The sequence below is a fragment of the Bos indicus genome, chromosome 1 (assembly GCF_029378745.1).
Source record: "Bos indicus isolate NIAB-ARS_2022 breed Sahiwal x Tharparkar chromosome 1, NIAB-ARS_B.indTharparkar_mat_pri_1.0, whole genome shotgun sequence".
Lineage (NCBI taxonomy): Eukaryota > Metazoa > Chordata > Mammalia > Artiodactyla > Bovidae > Bos > Bos indicus.
This window is the reverse complement of record NC_091760.1, coordinates 97727943-97743772: the sequence shown is the minus strand read 5'-3', so window position 1 is coordinate 97743772 and position 15830 is coordinate 97727943. Positions and strand designations below refer to the sequence as shown.

Below are 15830 nucleotides of genomic sequence, written 5' to 3'. Positions count from 1 at the left end.
TGGATTAACCTGGAAAGTATCATTAGGAATGCAGGCTAGCTCCTGAGGGTCACCTCCTCCCAGCTGTGTCACTAGCAAGACATCTCACCATCCTAGACCTTGTTTTCATCTCCTTTAAAGGGGAGTAATAACCCTATATCATGTAGTTTGAAGTGATGCATGGCCAGTTCCTGTTTTATACTATACACTCCACAGATGGAGGCTGTTATGTTTGATAGGAGCATGATCTGGCCCCCCTCCACCCCTGCTCTAACTCAGTTCACATCCTCTTCTTCTCAGCTATCCTGACTAATTTGCTATTCCTCTATCAGAACATGCCCTTTCTGGCCAGCTTTTGGCTTCTGAGTTTGCTCACGGTGGAATGTTGGCTGAAATACTTCAATTCTGATGAACACTGTAGTCCTTCAGGACTCAGCACACCTCTCCCCTTCTCCAGAAGTTCATCTCTGACCTCCCCAGGTTGGGTCAAGCCACTCCTCAGAGCCCCCAGGAGCCCACACTTAACTTCTGTCACAGTTCAGTTCTTACTGCACCTTTGGGCAGGCTGTTGCTAAGTTCCTTGTAAGACCAGTAAAGTCTTTCTGGGAGGTTAAGAAAGGCCCAGGCCACTCTGCTTTTTCAAGGCTCTTCAGGAAAAGCATGAGGAGAAAACTGTGGTTTTCTTTCTTCCTTTTTTGCTCTGCTGTGTGTGACACTAAATTCTCTCACCAGAGATCCAACCTGTGTTTCTCAGTGGAAGCACAGAATCCTAAGCACTGGACAGCCAGGGAATTCCTAGCCTGTATTTTAAAGGATAGGAATTTCATATAATATCCTATATATTATGATATTATATAATTTAATTATATTAAATTCCCATCCTGTTTAAAGGATTGGCAAGTCGTGGGTACTCAACAAATATTTTGTTGAATAAATATAACAAATTAGTAATGTTGACAGAGACAAAGGTAAGGCAATAAAAATGTACTACTTGCAAATATGCAATTTGCAGTTTTATTTTAAAATGTGAATTCACAGGCGTTTGTTTACATGAAATTCTGTCACCCTGTGCATACCCTCATCTGGAGGAAACGGACAGTGGCCGCGTGCCCACCCTGCTGAGGACATGGGAGCTCCTTGGGCAGGGGTAGGGGGATCTGAAGGCCCGGCACTCAAAAGGGGGTCTCATCTTCCACCCTACACCCTTGGGGCGTCCCCTGTGCCAGCGCCGACCCCAGCCCCTCTCCCGCGGGTCGAGGTGGCTGGCCTCGCACGCCTCTCGCCGCCCCGCCCGCAGGCGGCGCTCTCTGGCCGGTCTCCCGCCGGGGTCGCGACGGGGCGTGCGCGCTCGAAGGGTGGCGTCCGCACTTCCTGGTAGCGGGCGCGGAGCGGCCGCAGGGTTATTGCAGGGTACAGCGGTCGGTGCTCGCTGTCCCCACCTGTCCCTGGTCACCTGGGGCCGGGCGCGGCAGTTGTCCAGACGGCGACGTCGTCGCGGGTCTGGTCCGGCGCCAGCGCCTCGGACGTAGAGCGGGAGCCGGGAGTCGCCGCGCATCAGGTGAGTCGCGGGATTCGGCGCCCGGCGTCTCGCCGCAGCTTCCCCACCAGGGAATTCGGGACGCCGGCGGTACCGCGTCGCTCCCGGCTTCCCCGGCGGCGCTCTGCGCTTCGGGGAGGGAGAGGAATTTCTTTCCCTGGGATTCAGAGGCTGGAATGTACTAGAGGTTGTATAGTACTTGGAGTGGGGGCCCTGGACTGAAAGCCAAGGACGCCCAAGCCTGACCCGTCCGGCTGAGGGGTGGTCGTAGTCTTCGCGCCTGGGGTCGGCCCCGAGTTTGGGGCTCCGGGGCTGGGGTGCGGGCATGGAACCGGTGGTCTGGGTTGGTCGTATACTCACACCCAGACGCTCCGCACCCCCATCGCCGAGGAGAAAGGTATTAAACATTATTAAACAGTTGATGTTTTAGCGATAGTGTGACTTTCCTCCTTGGCACACACAGGTGGGCGTATCGTCGCGGACGCACCTGCTCGTGTGTGCGTTGGGGGCGGACTTCGTTCGTTGGGCGTCCAGTCTCCTGGCCCCCGGGCGTTGGGGACGGTACCCCGCGAGCCCCGGACACTGGGATTAAGCCCGAGGACTTTTCAAGCTGTTTGTTCCCAGAGACCGTGGTGTTCTGGTTTGGTTCATCCGTGACCGTCATGGATGGCTCAAAATTCTCTCAATAACTCTCCGGAATTTGTAGTCTCAGTGAAGCTCCGTTTCTCACCTGGGTAGGTGGCTTCGGGAGGTGGCAGCAGGGCCCGCCCCCTGCATTCCGGAGGCGGCCGGGGAGGAAGGTCCAGCCGCTGGGAGGAAACGCGCTGGGTTTACCCCATTGCTTTGCTTGTGCAAATGACTCAGGTAAGGGCGGGGTTGGGGGAAAGAGTGTTGCTCAAACCCCAGAGATAAACCCACAGAGACCAGAAATGCAAAGGACTTAAGAATGAGTGTTTGGACCTCAGAATTGCTAATGGCTCAGTTCAAATCGTTTCACCTGTGCTTTTCAGATTATTCTTAAGCTTCTTCAATGACAAAACTACTAATTAACATATGCTTTTTTTTTTCCTTGACAGCCTCTAAGATTGGGTTGTCTTTGTGGTATCTCTAGAATTGAATTATTGGGAATTGCAGGTGAGTAGCAGCCTGCCAGCTGTGAGAATCACTGGGCCAGGGGAACCTGTGCTTTTGCTGTTTAAGAGACAAGAGGGCAGTGAGAGGTGTAAACCTTGGTGGGTGCTTATTTGATGAAAAAAAGTTAAATTGTGCCAATAGGGGAAATTTGTACTCATTAGTATGAAGAATATTAGCTTTGTTTAGTTGCTTTAGGTAATGGTATACCTATTACAGTTTTTTAAAAACCCTTGCTGTTAGAAATACATTCTAAATTTGAAATATAGGTTCAGGATTTGCTGCAAAATAATCCAGTTTGGGGGAGGGCTGCCAGTGGAGAAGTGAAGGGGAGCAAGATGGAGACTGGACATGAATTGTTAATAGTTGAAGCTGGATGAAGGGTATTGGGGTAGGGACTGCCTTGTATGCTGACTCTACTTTTTTATGGCATTTCCCTTGAAAAGTAACACCACCTGTGGAGCTTTGTTTTTTTTTTTTTTTTGTGGAAGATAGATTTGGAGGGTAACACTAGTGATTCTAGATTCAAAGCCTTCCACAGATGTTCACTGGTAACTTGGTGTAAAGGCTGTCTCTCCACTCAAGCCTTTTTCTTCCTCTGGGGGATGCCGCTTTATTTTGCTGTGACGCATACCCTATTTGCTGAGTGTGACACAGCTGAGAGGATCAAGCTGATGCAGGTGGATGCTGGGTCAGCCTTTTTTTTATACAAAGGGTATTAGCAAGCCTTGGGGGTTGAGCTGACTCCAAACGGACAGGTTGTGTAAAATGTGTTAGCAGTTTTTCTGAATTGCCCAAATCCTTTCCAAGTTATGCTCAACAACAACAACAAAAAAACAGAGCTCAGAGTAGTGAACAAAACCATACACACTTAGGGTTTGTGTACACTTCTGGAAGCACTGGATACATCAATAGAAAGTCAACATTGTAAAACAAAGTGAGTGGAGACCTGCCTATTACCTGAAAGAGATCCTATCTGTGTGTGTATCCTTTCTTCCTGTCGTCACTTTGTTTGCTTCAGGTATCATGAAGTGTAAATACTTAGCAAGGAACTGGTTCCTAAAATTTCTGCACTTTCTTTTCCAAGAAGCCTGTGTTCAAGAGGAGGGCCTTGGAAGTCATATCGATACATTCATCCAACTTGCCTCTGGATTTATCCTATAATTCCTACTCATTCTGTCATGCCTGATTAGTAATTTGGAAAAGTACAAGGGAGCTATTAAAGTTTAGTAGAGGGAGGAAAGGGAGGCATAGTCCTCAAAGATAAACCCACATTTCTTAGTAGCTTCTGTGGAACTGATTTTAATGCCTCCTTTAAGAGAAAAAGGTCAAGTAAATTATATCTGTGATAGCTGAAACTTGAAGCGTTAGATGAATCCCTCAGCATAGGCCTTGCCCATATAGATTCACTAGGATGAAAGTTGTAAAGATGCTTTAAGTCAGTTCTGTTGAGGAAATGCCACAGCACCTCCCAGTTTCCTTGTAGTGCATGAGAAAACGAGAGGACAAGAAAAATCCCCTTACTGTTGGAAAATGTCATAGTGAATTCATGATGGTCCTTAAGTGGAATTCCTTAGCTTGTGATTTAGTTTTCTTTGTGTGAATAAAAGAACAATGCAACTGTTAAGTAGCTTTATTTTCTACCTCAATTCTCTAAAACAAGAGCAGGGAGAGAGAAGAGAAACTCGCCACTCCCTGTGATCAGGGAGTGACCTAACTTTGCTCTCCTTGGTGGGAGGATGGTGGGTTTGGGTTCTGGAGAGCTGATTGCTAATAGCCATTTTAAGGAATTACCACAAATGTGATACCATCTTCTCCTTGCATAGTGTTATAAAAGTGTATATACACGCTGAAAAGCAAATTGCATACTACTTTATCGGACTAGAAATGAGAGAAAAGGGTGTTGGCAATCCAGTCAGTAATCATCTTCTAATTTGTAAGCACTCTCCTCTCATCTCCATCACTTCATCCCATCCTGTGAGGAGGAGCAGCCGTGCTGGAGGATTATTTTCATTTTTAACAGATGAGAACGTTGAAAATCTAAAGAAGGGATGGCTTGCCAGGTGGCTTCTTTCGTGATATGGGGGAAGGAAATTTAATATTCGTTAAGAGTTCAAGTCATCTTCACACGTGTTTTTAATTCTCACAAAGCTCTTTAAATTGGATATTTTCAACCCATTTTGCAGATGAAATTGTAGCCAAGAGAGGTTAGTAGTTCACTTGAGGTCTGGCAGCTGAAAGCCAGGATTCAAACTTTGATCGGCTGGATCTTAGAGTTTATGCTATTTCCAGCCTCTGTGCTGGTCCAAAGGCTAGCAGACAGCAAAGCTTCCATCTCTAGAAGGTTGGTTGATTAGGCAAGCTGTCTTTTTCTTAGCTTTCTATTTTGCATTGGTGCATAGCCCATTAGCAGTGTTGTGATAGTTCCAGGTGCGCAGCAAAGTGACTCAGCCTCACCGATACATATATCCATTCTCCGCTAAAGTCCCCTCCCAGCCAGTCTCAGGCAAGCTGGTTTTTTGTGCCACACTGGTTAAAACTGGGGGCATGTGCCAATTGAAATGTTTTATCAGTCCAGCACAGAGTTTGGGGGGAAAAAAAATGAAGCCGAGTTAACATTGACAATTGAGAGATTTCAAGTATTCTGCCCCAAATCTCCCGAAGGCAAGTAGTGGGGCAGCCTTCTGGAAAAGGTAGTGTACCCCAGTTGCCTCTGGTCTCCACCACTCCTTACAGTGGCCCCATCCTTGAGGCAGGGGACCATCGCACTTGCCCCGTTGTTCTTACCGTAAGAGGTCTTCCTATGTGTGCGAGTGTGTCTACTCCACTCGGAGTAACCAAAGGCAGCTTGAGGGCTCTTGCCGCAAGAAAAGGGAAAGAGCATATTCCTTGGAGAGAGTGAAGACTCTTGTGTTTAGTCTGCAGCAATTCTGTGACAGAAAATACAAGGGATGTCATCACTTTCCTCACATCCTGTCTGCATTACTCATTTACAGAGAATAGTCTACTACCCGTACAGTACAATAGCAATGGAGAACATGTGTGGGCAGGCTGCTGTGGAAAAAAGAAATACCTCCAAAACCCCAAACCACTGACTCTCTGTGGGTGGGAAGACGGGTCTTGGGCACCTGAGGTGGGCCACAAAGAAGCCCTCCCTCTTTAAGCAGCCTGCCTTTGGCATCCACAGGGACTCTGAGCTTGTGTGCTGGCTCTTTGTGGCTGCTCTGAGGGGTCCCAGAAGGTACTCACCTCCCCATGCTGTGCCCACCCCCCTCTAGCTGGTGACAGGTCTGACAGCTCCGCAGGCAGGAGGAACTGAGGCGCCCAAGGGTGGCCTGTAGGGTCAAGGGACAGATATTCTCCCCTCTGTCTACATTTGGAGTTTCATTTACATCTTTGTTACCTTCCCCTGAACTCAGAGTTTGTGGGTGTGGTGGGTGAGGCAGAAACGTGACTGTAAAGAGGAAATGCAGATGGAGCCTTGTGGAGTGGTTTTCAAGAAGCCTCAGATGATATTTGTTCTGAGACCTTTGTCGCTCGAGCTGCCAGTCTAGGTGTGTGCATGCCCCAGTGTGGGAAGAGATACGGGACGAGGAGGGGGTGCTGCCTTGCGTGGTTGAAAGAAGTGGTTAGAGGCCAGTGGGTTGCTCGCATCCTTTCTGGAGAGCTCTGGGATTCAGGTGCGCGGGTGTGTTCTCAGGAAGGTGATTACCACTCCCTGGCCAAACCTGCAGCGGGCAGGAGGCAGGGAGAGGGTGTCGATGAGCAACCAGAGCAAACAGAGGCGAGGTGAGGCGAGGCGCCACTGAGTGTGTACTCTTGCCAGATCGCTGGTGTCTTTCTGCCTCTCCCACCACCTCCCTGTGTGACCTTGACCTGTGTGTGTTTCTTTTCTTAACCACTCTGCCCTTCAGCCGTCTTCTGTGTAAAATGTGAGTACTAATAATGACCACCTCATAGGGCTCCGAGGGTGAGGTTGACTGCTGTTGCCGTGGAGCCCTGTCTTCTTTGCTTTTACCTTTATATGGGGGATTTCCCCCAGAATTTTAGAAGGCAGGCCTCAGGGAAGAAACGAGTTCCAGCTCTGACCTCCCTGTTTCCAGAGGGAGCCTGGCCTGCCTTGTGGCCTTGGGAAACCTTCTCCATGACAGCTGTCAACAGGGCTTTGATGGAGTGGAACGGCAGCCTTGGAACTGACGGTGAGAACAGGGCCAGGACCCAGGGCTTTGGCCCTGTTGTTTGGGAATTAAATGCACTCCGATCTGGAAAGGAGAGGAGTCCCCTGGCTTCCCCCTCACAGAGGAGGAGCAGGCGGGGCCGGGCTCATGGCCACCTGAGTTCTGTCAGCTGGGGAAGCACGCTCCTGAGAATGTTTTTTGAGGAACTAACAGAAATGTTATGAAATCTTGACCCAGGCCCAATAAAGTACTGTGTCTGACTTGCCCTTTTGTGGTGAAATCAAAAGACCAAGCACCCCTGCAGTTTACTTTTAACCTGGAGAAATAATAAAGATGCTGTTAATCTGTATTTACAGAGCATTTTGTAGTTTTAAAAGGGCTAATTTGATCTTCGACTGATGGTATGGGGTTATTTTGGAGAAGGCAGTGGTAACCCACTCCAGTACTCTTGCCTGGAAAATCCCATGGACGGAGGGGCCTGGTGGGCTGCAGTCCGTGGGGTCGCTAGGAGTCGGACATGACTGAGCAACTTCACTTTATGTTTTCACTTTCATGCATTGAAGGAAATGGCAACCCACTCCATTGTTCTTGCCTGGAGAATCCGAGGGACAGGGGAGCCTGGTGGGCTGCCATCTATGGGGTTGCACAGAGTTGGACACCCCTGAAGCGATTTAGCAGCAGCAACATGGGGTTATTTGTTTGCATTTGTTTCTGTTACCTTTCGCTCTCAGGAGGCATACGTGAGGGAACTGAGGTTTAGGCCAGAGATGAGCCCAGAGATGGAAACAGAGGACTGGGCTAAAGTTTTACTTTATCAGAGAAGGTAACCGAATTCATGTTCTTTGTGCACTTAAGGAATCCTGGGGAATGACGACATCCTGGGGGCGGGAAGGGAGAGATGGAGAACTGAAGTCTTCCCGGGGAGCTGAAAACATCCTTTGTGTCCAGGAAGGCAGCCAGTCCCTTCAGAGTCCCCTGCAAGCAGAGGAGGCAGAGGTCTCCCTGTCAACAGCTCCTGCCCAGACCCATTCTCGGAAATGCCGGTGGGCTCATCGGGGAGGAGGAACGGCTCTTTCCTCTCCTGCCCAGGTCTAGAACCTTCATGAAACTGTGGCCTTTCTGCTCCTCCGCCCCCAGCCAGTTGTTCCAGGGGCTACTGAACAGCCTCCACCTCCATAGCCCTCCCCATCCCAGCTGGTGGCCACAGAGCTGCTCCCTTCTCACGTTCTGGAGGGGGTTTCCCTCCCCAGCCCCTGCCATCTCCCCCTACCCACCCCAGTTGGTATCCTTTCTTCCATTCAGCTTTATTCTGGAAAGTTGAAAAAAATTCTCTGTGACCCACTATCCAAGGACCCAAAGACATCATTTTGACATATTTTCTTCCAGTTTTGTTTTGCCTTTGTTTGTTTTTCTTTTCTTTAAAAATTTATTTGACTGCCCTGGGTCTTAGTTGCAGCAGGTAGGACCTAGTTCCCTGATCAGGGATCAAACCCTGGGCCCCCTTCATTGGGAGTGCAGAGTCCTAGCCACTGGATCACCAGGGAAGCCCTTTGCCTTTGTTTTTTAAAATAAATTTAATAAATTGTAACACTTTATAAATATTCATTTTATGTTAGCATTTTAAGAGCTGTCACACCAAGACTAATATTTATTACAGCATTCTTTCCATGTCTTTATTATTATCATTTATAATAACCACATGCTATTTTAGCCTTTTTTAGCCATTCTCTTAATATTAGAGAGCTAAGTGTTTGCTCATTTTTTAATGTTGTGAATCATTCTAAATTGAATGTATGTAAACCTTCGATTCTGTGCTATAAGAAATATGGTTGTGCTACTTCCGTGGCTCCTGAGCTCCTGAGGAGAGAAGCATCTTTTGTTATTCTTAATAAGCCCCTTTCTACCATACCTGAGTTTACTCTAATGAGCTGATTGCTGAGACTAGGGGTTGGTTTGGGGCCTAGTTGTTGGAGGAACCAAGCACGTGATTACAGGGTTGGAATTTTCAGCCCCTTCTTCCCCACCCCCAGAAGGGAAGAGGTGCTGGAGAATTGAATTCAGTCACCCATGGCCAGTGATTTAATCAGTCCTGCCTGTGTAATGGAATCTCCATAAAAACCCCAAGCAAAGGGGTTTGGAGAACTTCTGAGTTGGCAAACCCATCAAGGTGTTGGGAGGATCATGTGTGCAGAGGGGGCAGGGAAGCTCTGTGCCCCTTCCCCATACCTTGCCCTGTGCATCTCTTCCCTTTGGCTGTTCCTGAGTTGTATCATTTATAGGAAACCAGTAGTTGTAAGTAAAGTGTTTTCCTAAATTCTGTGAGCCACTAAAGCAAATTATCAAGCCAGAGGAGGGGGTCATGGGAACCGCTGATTTATAAACACTTGGTAGAAGGTACAGGTGAGAACCAGGGACTTTCAGCTGCCATCTGAAGAGGAAAGCAGTCTTCTGAGACTGAGCCCTCAATCCACAAGAGTGAGCTCTGTACTCACTCTGGGTAGTTAGTGTCAGAATTGCTTGGTGTGGAAAAACCCACATATTTGGTGTCAGCAGTATTGTGAGTAGAAACAGCATTTTTACCTTTCAGTTTCATTTCCTGTTGTTTTGGATGGATTTCTTTCTTTTTTTTTGCTTGTGGGATCTTAGTTCCCACACCAGGAATTGAACCTGGGCCCCTTGCAGTGGATATGCAGAGTCCTAACCACTGGACCATCAGGGAATTACCTGGGATGGATTTTTATAAGAATGATTAGTAAGTGGAAGGTTTTTTGTTTTTTATTTTACTGACATATAATTTACGATGTTGTGTTAGATTCAGGTGTATAGCACAGTGATTCAGTTATATATATATATATATATACAATTTCTTTTTCTTATTCTTTTCCATTATGGTTTATTACGGGATATTGGGTGTAGTTCCTTGTGTTATAGAGTAGAACCTTGTTTATACATCCTGTATATACTAGTTTGCACCTGCTAATTCCAAACTTTCAATCCATTGTTCCCCTCCTCTCCTCCCCCTTGGCAGTGAGTCTGTTTCTGTTTCTTCAGTTCAGTTCAGTCGCTCAGTCGTGTCCGACTCTTTGCGACCCCATGAATCGCAGCACGCCAGGCCTCCCTGTCCATCACCAACTCCCGGAGTTCACTCAGACTCACGTCCATCAAGTCAGTGATGCCATCCAGCCATCTCATCCTCTGTCGTCCCCTTCTCCTCCTGCCCCCAATCCCTCCCAGCATCAGAGTCTTTTCCAATGAGTCAGCTCTTCGCATGAGGTGGCCAAAGTACTGGAGTTTCAGCTTTAGCATCATTCCTTCCAAAGAAATCCCAGGGCTGATCTCCTTCAGAATGGACTGGTTGGATCTCCTTGCAATCCAGGGGACTCTCAAGAGTCTTCTCCAACACCATAGTTCAAAAGCATCAATTCTTTGGCACTCAGCTTTCTTCACAGTCCAACTCTCACATCCATACATGACCACTGGAAAAACCATAGCCTTGACTAGATGGACCTTTGTTGGCAAAGTAATGTCTCTGCTTTTTCATATACTATCTAGGTTGGTCATAACTTTCCTTCCAAGGAGTAAGCGTCTTTTAATTTCATGGCTGCAATCACCATCTGCAGTGATTTTGGAGCCCCCCCAAAATACAGTCTGACACTGTTTCCCCATCTATTTCCCAGGAAGTGATGGGACCAGATGCCATGATCTTCGTTTTCTGAATGTTGAGCTTTAAGCCAACTTTTTCACTCTCCTCTTTCACTTTCATCAAGAGGCTTTTTAATTCTTCTTCACTTTCTGCCATAAGGGTGGTGTCATCTGCATATCTGAGGTTATTGATATTTGTCCCAGCAATCTTGATTCCAGCTTGTGCTTCTTCCAGCCCAGCGTTTCTCATGATGTGCTCTGCATATAAGTTAAATAAGCAGGGTGACAATATACAGCCTTGATGTACTCCTTTTCCTATTTGGAACCAGTCTGTTGTTCCATGTCCAGTTCTCACTGTTGCTTCCTGACCTGCATACAGATTTCTCAAGGTAAGTTCGTTTGTGTCATATTTTAGCTTCCACATATAAGTGATACCATATGATATTTGTTTTTGTCTGAATTATTTCATTTAATATGATAATCTCTAGATCCATCCATGTTGCTGCAAATGGCATTATTTTATTCTTTTTATGACTGAGGAGTCTGAATGAACTCTGGGAGTTGGTGATGGACAGGGAGGCCTGGCGTGCTGCAATTCATGGGGTCGCAAAGAGTCAGACACAACTGAGCAACTGAACTGAATATTCCATTTTATATGTATACCACATCTTTATCCATTCATTTGTTGTTGGACATTTAGGTTGCTTCCATGTCTTGGCTGTTCTAAACAGTGCCACTGTGAACACTGGGGTACATGTATCTTTTTAAAATTATTTATTTTTGGCTGTGCTGGGTCTTCACTGCTGCATGGGCTTTTCTTAGCTGTGGCGAGCGGGGGCCATTCTCTAGTTCTGGTGCGAGGGCTTCTCACTGTGGTGGCTTCTCTTGTTGCAGAGCACAGGCTCTAGGGTGTGTGGGCTTCATTAGTTGTGACTCCTGGGCTACAGAGCACAGGCTCAATAGTTGTGGTGCACAGGCTTAGTTCCTGCACAGCATGTAGGATCTTCCTGGATCAGGGATTAAAAAACCGTGTCTCCTGCATTGGCAGGTAGATTCTTGACCACCGAGCCACCAGTGGTATCTTTTTGAATTCAAGTTTTGTCCAGATATATGCCCAGGAGTGGGATTGCTGGATCATATGGAAGCTCTGTTTTTAGTTTTTTCAGGACACTCCATGCTGTTTTCCATAATGGCTGTACCAGTTTACATTCTTACCAACAGTGTAGGAGGGTTTTCTTTTTTCCACACCCTTTCCAGCATTTATTGTTAGTGGTGTGAGTCAAAGGTTTTGAATAGTAAAAGGTTTTCTTTCTGATTACAAAAGCAATGAATTTTCATTGTGGAAAACCTAGTAAGCATCAGATCAGATCAGATCAGTCGCTCAGTCATGTCCGACTCTTTGTGACCCCATGAATCGCAGCACACCAGGCCTCCCTGTCCATCACCAACTCCCGGAGTTCACTCAGACTCACGTCCATCAAGTCAGTGATGCCATCCAGCCATCTCATTCTCTGTCGTCCCCTTCTCCTCCTGCCCCCAATCCCTCCCAGCATCAGAGTCTTTTCCAATGAGTCAACTCTTCGCATGAGGTGGCCAAAGTACTGGAGTTTCAGCTTTAGCATCATTCCTTCCAAAGAAATCCCAGGGCTGATCTCCTTTAGAAGGGACTGGTTGGATCTCCTTGCAGTCCAAGGGACTCTCAAGAGTCTTCTCCAACACCACAGTTCAAAAGCATCAATTCTTCGGCGCTCAGCTTTCTTCACAGTCCAACTCTCACATCCATACATGACCACTGGAAAAACCATAGCCTTGACTAGATGGACTTTTGTTGGCAAAGTAATGTCTCTGCTTTTGAATATGCTATCTAGGTTGGTCATAACTTTCCTTCCAAGGAGTAAGCGTCTTTTAATTTCATGGCTGCAATCACCATCTGCAGTGATTTTGGAGCCCAGAAAAATACAGCCTGACACTGTTTCCACTGTTTCCCCATCTATTTCCCATGAAGTGACAGGACCAGATGCCATGATCTTAGTTTTCTGAATGTTGAGCTTTAAGCCAACTTTTTCACTCTCCACTTTCACTTTCATCAAGAGGCTTTTGAGTTCCTCTTCACTTTCTGCCATAAGGGTGGTGTCATCTGCATATCTGAGGTTATTGATATTTCTCCCGGCAATCTTGATTCCAGTTTGTGTTTCTTCCAGTCCAGCGTTTCTCATGATGTACTCTGCATATAAGTTAAATAAACAGGGTGACAATATACAGCCTTGACGTACTCCTTTTCCTATTTGGAACCAGTCTGTTGTTCCATGTCTAGTTCTAACTGTTGCTTCCTGACCTGCATACAAATTTCTCAAGAGGCAGATCAGGTGGTCTGGTATTCCCATCTCTCGAAGAATTTTCCACAGTTTATTGTGATCCACACAGTCAAAGGCTTTGGCCTAGTCAATAAAGCAGAAATAGATGTTTTTCTGGAACTCTCTTGCTTTTTTGATGATCCAGCAGATGTTGGCAATTTGATCTCTGGTTCCTCTGCCTTTTCTAAAACCAGCTTGAACATCAGGAAGTTCACGGTTCACATATTGCTGAAGCCTGCCTTGGAGAATTTTGAGCATGACTTTACTAGCGTGTGAGATGAGTGCAATTGTGGGGTAGTTTGGGCATTCTTTGGCATTGCCATTCTTTGGGATCGGAATGAAAACTGACCTTTTCCAGTCCTGTGGCCACTGCTGAGTTGTCCAAATTTGCTGGCATATTGAGCGCAGCACTTTCACAGCATCATCTTTCAGGATTTGGAATAGCTAAACATAGAAGATTATAAAAAAGTAAACGCACACCCATGTACTCACCTAGTCCCTGCAAGCCTAGCTTGGATCTGTCCCTCCAGGAAGTGCAGTCTGCAGCCTAGCTTGTCCCTGTGTGGCTGTGGACCAGCTGCATTGGGAGCTTGTTAGAAGTATAGAACCTCAGCCCCACGCCAGACATGCTGCTGCTGCTGCTAAGTCGCTTCAGTCATGTCTGACTCTGTGCGACCCCATAGAGGGCCTCCGACAAGGCTCCCCCGTCCCTGGGATTCTCCAGGCAAGAACACTGGAGTGGGTTGCCATTTCCTTCTCCAATGCATGAAGGTGAAAAGTGAAAGTGAAGTCGCTCAGTCATGTCTGACTCTTAGCGACCTCATGGACTGCAGCCTACCAGGCTCCTCTGTCGGTGGGATTTTCCAGGCAAGAGTACTGGAGTGGGGTGCCATTGCCTTCTCTGACGCCAGACATAGTGAACCATAATCCAGCTTTTCACAGAATCCACATTCATGCTTGAGAAGTATTGGTCTACAAGGCCATGACCTTACCAATCACAGGTGGCCTGGCATTAATTACCTCTGATCTGTGTATGTTCATATGTTTTTCCTGTTTACCCAATATTGGAATAATTATGTATGTACCACTGGTTGTCGTCCTCCCATCCTCTACTTTCAAGGCTGTCTGAGCACAACGGCTCACTCCCCTCAGTAACACTGATGCTCAGGGATCAGCTGAGTGTCTTCGTGGCATGGGGAATTTCACCACAGTGTCTCCCCACGTGAGAAACCTTGATATATACGGCTTTTATCTCGCTTCTGTCATCTAACATTGTATTGTCAGCATTTTCTGGTTCTTTAATCTTTCTGAAGAGCTTATCTTTCATGGCTGCAGATAGTAGTCCATCTTAGGACTGTCATAATTCATTTGAGTCGCTCAGTTGGTAAAGAATCTGCCTGCAGTGCAGGAGACCCCGGTTCAGTCCCTGGGTTGGGAAGATCCCCTGGAGAAGGAAATGGCACCCCACTCCAGTATCCTTGCCTGGAAAACCTCATGGACAGAGGAGCCTGGTGGGCTGCAGTCCATGGGGTTGCAAAGAGTGGGGTACGACTGAGCGACTAACACTAAGTCCTTATGACTACTACTCTATTGTGAGGAACAGGAGGAAAAGGGGATGACGAGATGATTGGATGGCATCACCGACTTTATGAATATGAGTTTGGTTTTTTTTTTGGGGGGGGGCACGATTTATTGTGATTGTGAACAGAGAAGGGCTCAGTCCTTCTTGGCTGCCGCTTTCCTCATGGCGGCCAAGACGTTGCTCAGCTCCTCTCTTTCCCTCTTCGCGTGGATATGTGTCCCCACCCTTTTCTTGATGAACTTGAGGGCCCGCTTGTCCTTGGAGACCTTGAGCAGCTCCATGGCTCGTCGCTCGTAAGGGGCTAAGCCACACACCTCCCGGATCATGTCCCGCACGAACTTGGTGTGTTTGATGAGACGCCCGTGGCGGCGGCTGTGCCTCGGCTTGCCCACGTTTTTGGTCACCTTGTGACCCTTGTTGAGGCCCACGGCCATGGGGTAGCACAGAGCCATGGCTGTTGTTCCACAATGGCTGCCGCGGCGGAAGGCTGAATATGAGTTTGAACAAACTCCGGGAGATGGTAAAGGACAGGGAAGCCTGATGTCCTGCAGTCCATGGGGTCGCAAAGAGTTGGACATGACTGAGTGACTGAACTGAACTCTTGTGAGGCATTTGAATTGTTCCGATCCGTTTGGGGCGGGAGTGTTCTGTAGGCTATTTTAAGTATACCAAAGTGAGCTGCTCAGGCTATGCTTACTTCCTTCAGCTCTGGTTATTTCCTTGTGATGAATTCCTGGAGTGGAGATCCTGGATCAAAAGGCACAGACCTTCTAAACAGTGTTTAAAAGACAGCAGGAGTATAGGAAGGACCCTGACAGATACCCTTCCAGGCACTGGACAGTGTGGTCTGTAGACACATTCTCTGGGGAGCAGCAAGCATGGCTTGTTTATCATCACGCGCATCAGGGCCCCTCTCAGAGCAGGTTCTAAGTGGGACTCCTGGAGGTTTGGGGAGAGAGAGGGGAGTTACCTGAAAGATGGGTGACTACCTATGATGGTTTCTTCCTCCTGGCCAGAGTTTTCTGCATGTTTTCTCTTGCCTTCCAATGGAGCAGCAGGGCGTGAAGTTAGTTAGTGGAGGCCTGACATGACAGCCTCACTTGCTGGTCCTGGACCTGCTGGACCTGACTGGTACCAAACTTGTTTTTGCTTCATGAATCTGGGACTGTTGGGTCAGCTGACACTTTCCCTCCCAGGAGCGCACCAGGAAATTCATGTTAAACTGTGTGCTGAAAGGTACACTCAGATCCTGTCATGAAGAAAAAGTGAAATATCAACATCGTTTTTGTGATTGAGGCACAGTTTGAACTTGGATGCCAGGAATATGTTTTTGGCCCTTTATAAATATGTTTGGAGTAGGTCAGTGAATAAATATGCAAAGAATGAGTTTGATTATGTTAAATAACATATACATGTTAAGTATATGT

The 15830-nt window shown here is 47.2% G+C and overlaps 1 protein-coding gene, 1 non-coding gene and 1 pseudogene across 10 annotated transcripts in view; 1 reads left to right on the top strand and 2 right to left on the bottom strand.

The window, feature by feature from the left end:
* The first annotated feature begins 1399 nt into the window (after positions 1-1399).
* GPR160 (G protein-coupled receptor 160) overlaps positions 1400-15830 on the top strand; it is a 69923-nt gene continuing 55492 nt past the window's right edge. For 3 of the 9 annotated variants that reach the window (XM_019959761.2, XM_070792071.1, XM_070792056.1), the window contains exon 1: positions 1400-1537. The gene's annotated coding sequence lies outside the window, so the exon portion shown is untranslated. The other 6 variants (XM_070792040.1, XM_070792032.1, XM_070792048.1 and 3 more) reach the window with 6 other exon arrangements.
* Positions 9472-9544, bottom strand: TRNAG-UCC (transfer RNA glycine (anticodon UCC)). Its single transcript has one exon. It is a non-coding gene; the product is annotated as a tRNA-Gly (tRNA).
* Positions 14517-14874, bottom strand: LOC109558302 (large ribosomal subunit protein eL36 pseudogene; annotated as a pseudogene).